The sequence below is a fragment of the Panthera pardus genome, unplaced genomic scaffold (genome assembly GCF_024362965.1).
Source record: "Panthera pardus isolate Hobbes unplaced genomic scaffold, ASM2436296v1 HiC_scaffold_17, whole genome shotgun sequence".
Classification (NCBI taxonomy): Eukaryota; Metazoa; Chordata; class Mammalia; order Carnivora; family Felidae; genus Panthera; species Panthera pardus.
In genome coordinates, this window is record NW_026526732.1 from 13,729,505 (window position 1) to 13,733,382 (window position 3,878).

A 3,878-nucleotide genomic window follows, 5' to 3' on the forward strand; every position below is an offset into this window, starting at 1 on the left:
TACTTAAGTACTAAATTTCTTCAGAGTTCTTTCTTTAGCCCTGTTTACCTTTTCAACTTCATACTTTCTGTTGGCCACATACCCACTCCTTATGTACATTTTTGAAATTTGTTCTTTCTTTTATGTGCCTTACCTGGGAGACTGACATGTTTATTTGCAACCCAAACAAGAAAACTAGGAAGGATTAGAAACCCAGCATATCCTTGTGGATATTGTGATCTTTTAAAAAAAATGTATATTTATTTATTTTGAGAGAGATAGAGACAGCACAAGCAGGGGAGGAGCAGAGAGAGAGGGAGAGAGAGAATCCCAAACCCGCTCCACACTGTCAGCACTGAGCCTGATGTGGGGCTAGATCCCAGGAACGGTGAGATCATGACCTGAGCCCAACCAAGAGTCAGATGCTTAACCGACTAAACCACTCAGGCACCCTGATATTGTGATTTCTAATAAGAAATATGTAATTGGTCCTCATCATGGTTCCTAGCATAGAGCTTTTATAATTTTCAATATGAGTCATAGAAGCATCTTTTGTGATAATACTTAGTTTGTTCCCAGTTCCTGAAATAGCTCCAGAGCAGTACAAGTGAAATGGATGTTTTTTTTTTTTAATTCATAACGAGCTTCTTTCAAGCACTCTTGTTTATGCTAATGCTGCAACTATTAGAAAGTCACTAAGGAGGGACGCTGGTTGCCAGGGGAACCTACCACGTGGATTAGAGTGTTGGGCTTAGGAGACATTCCAGGTTGGTGAATACCGGAGGTGATGGACGAGTAGTGTGCCCAGAAGGTGCAGGGAAGCTTCGAGCTGTTACCATAGATGTTAAAGTTTGCCCTACACACCTTTTCCATCTGACTCTAGGTTATATCTTCTCATAATAAACTGGCGATTTAGTAAGTAAAATGTTTGAGTTCTGTGAGCCACTCTAGGAAATTAATTGGACCCAAGGAATGGGTTATGGGGCCCTTTGACTTATAGCCAGAAGCACAGGTAACAACAGCCTCGACTTGCTCTCTGCATCTGAAGGGGGTCAGGGATCAGTCTTATAAAACAGAACCTTTAACCTGTATGCGGTGACTCTGTCTCCAGGTAGATAGTGTCAGACAGATTTGAGTTAAATTGTGTCACAATTGCTGGCAACATGTACTCCCAAGTGTCTTCTTTTAATATCCCTTATTTCAATGACAGAGCCCTTTTGCACAGAGCAATCCAAACATAAAATCTGAAGAGTATTGAGAAATCTATTATTTGTATTTTTACAACTCCTACATCTTCTAGGTGAGACTTGCTTAAAACTGAAACTCCTCCTGCACACCCAGTCTCTCTTACGCTGCTTTATTTATTTTCCAACATAAAGTGTAATTTACTTGTTATGTTTATTATTTGTTGTTTACAGAGTGTAAGCTTCCCAAGGACTGGGGACTTTTGGAGTTGTTTTAGTCACTGAGGTATCCTAAGCATCTAGAACATTTTGGTCACTCAATAAATACTTGTAGAGTATAGAGTGAATTTGTAGAGTGAATAAATATTTGCAGAGTATAGAATTTGTAGTGTAAATAATTTTTTTTCTCAGTTTCTCTCACAACCTACACAATTCTTGGAGATCGTGGGTGCTTATCAAATATTTGTTGGGGCGCCTGGGTGTCTCAGTAGGTTGAGTGTCCGACTTCAGCTCAGGTCATGATCTCAGTTTGTGAGTTCGAGCCCCACGTTGGGCTCTGTGCTAATGGCTCAGAGCCTGGAGCCTGCTTCGGATTCTGTGTCTCCCTCTCTCTCTGCTCCTCCCCTGCTCACGCGCTGTCTCTCTCTCAAAAATAAATAAAGATTTAAAAAAACTTTAATATCTGTTGAATTAATTGATGACAAATAAACAACTCAATTTCTATAAACAGCAAAATTTTCATGAACTCCTCAGGGTCATGGATTTATAGTGAGAGGAACTGAGTGGACATAATATCCATCATAAAATACAGAAATTACACTACGAATTGTAGATTGTGTCCTTTCCACTTGAGCTTTGCTTTCTATTGATAAGCAACAGATACTCTGTCATCAGTAAATGTCTCATCCCCAAATAGTTTTATAGAAAACTTAGATATGTAATTCCTGTCTATCCTTTGACCTGGATTACCAATTAAGTCTTATTTTGTTAAATATGCACCAACTTTGGTTTTACAAACTTCATCCATAAATTGGCCAGATGTGTTTTATTCTGAGTGTTCAAAGGTTTGGGTATGAGAAATTATTTTTTGACACATTCTTCATTATATTTGGGACAATAAACTTTATTTAAATTTACAACTTATATGACCTATCTAAATCTGCTAAGTTATTTATCACAAGTATTTGTTACCTAGAGTGGTCATATGATCTATTATCCAATTTGGGACACGTCTAAAAGTGAAAGAAGACGCAACTAATTATTCTGAGGTTCTGGGTTTATTTCAACCATCTTGAGAGAACAGGAATGTCAGATGACCTACTGTTAACTCATTTCATTTGCATTTTGGTCCCTGATAAGATAATAGCACAGTTCAATAACACAATGGTTTTCATATAAACCATTATAAGCAGGAAGAGCAATTGATAATTTTCATGTTTTACTTCAACAAAAATGTAATAAAAATGGTCTTCTCTAAACATCTTACCATACTGTATCAAAATATTAAAATATACATATGCATTTTCTTAACAAACAATATAAATTAATTTATAATAATTTATCTGATGATCATTATATTCAAGTTATGATAGATAATTCAGGACCAAAATATATCAAGGGACTACTAAGACACAATGTTTTGTGATGAAGGTAATATTTTATTGCCTTTACTTTGGTCTAAGTGGCAGAAATCAAACTCTGATGAAATGAATAAGTTTTCAGAGGACAGATATGTTTGAACAGAAGTGAGTCCATTTACAATATATGAGCAGAGAACAGTGTTTCAGAGCAATGGAAAAGAATAGAGGAAGGGAAGGAAAAAAATAATATAAAAACAGAGAGGGAGGGGAACCATAAGAGACTCTTAATGATAGAAAACAAGCTGAGGGTTGCTGGAGGGGATGTGGGTGGGGGGTTGGGCTAAATAGGTGATGGGCCTTAAGGAAGGCACTTGTGATGAGCACTGGGTCTTACGTGTAACTGATGAATCACTAAAATCTACTCCTGAAACCAATACTACACTATATGTTAACTCACTTGAATTTAATTAAAATCTTGGAAGAAAAAACAATAGAGGACCTTCATATCATTTGATATACAAAGGGAAAAAGTGACAAGGACAGTTCTGCTTGATTTCATAGTTTTCTAGTTCTTAGCTCTGTCTATGGGTTTAATGCCATTAATCTTTAAGAAAGACATTCTTTATAACTCATTTCTCTTCTTACTTAGACAAAACTCACTTTGAAGAGCAAAAAGTTACATGTATTCAATTCTTTAAATTTTAACATACTGATTTTTTTCCACAGGTTTCATTGCCTTTATCTTCATGTGTCAGTTCTACCGATGGTCAAAGAAATAAGTGCTAGATAATGGAAATAAAATGGAATGACTCCATTTGATCTGCTTATACCTGATCAGATTACATTAGGGGTTCTTAAGTAGTTGTCTTTCAAGAACATGCTTGATCAACAATTAAAGAGATAATGAAAATTCATATTCTTACCTCTATTTATTATAATCAGTAAGTTAAAAGTGGATTTCTTCCCTAAAGAATCCCTACTTTTTAGTTCCTTAATATCACAAAGTGCAACACAGTCTAAAGGACATTTATTTTTCTAGGTCAAAGCTATACCACATATGTGAGTCAAATTAAGAAAAATGTACACAAAAGCCTTCAAAAACAATATAATTAAAATAGAATTATATTGATTTGAG

General features: G+C 35.8%; 1 long non-coding RNA gene across 1 annotated transcript; it reads left to right on the forward strand.

Moving 5' to 3' along the window:
* The first annotated feature begins 765 nt into the window (after nucleotides 1-765).
* On the forward strand, nucleotides 766-3,657 carry LOC128777816 (uncharacterized). The gene is made up of 2 exons (XR_008423139.1): nucleotides 766-894; nucleotides 3,470-3,657. It is a non-coding gene; the product is annotated as an uncharacterized LOC128777816 (long non-coding RNA).
* The last annotated feature ends 221 nt before the right edge of the window (nucleotides 3,658-3,878 follow it).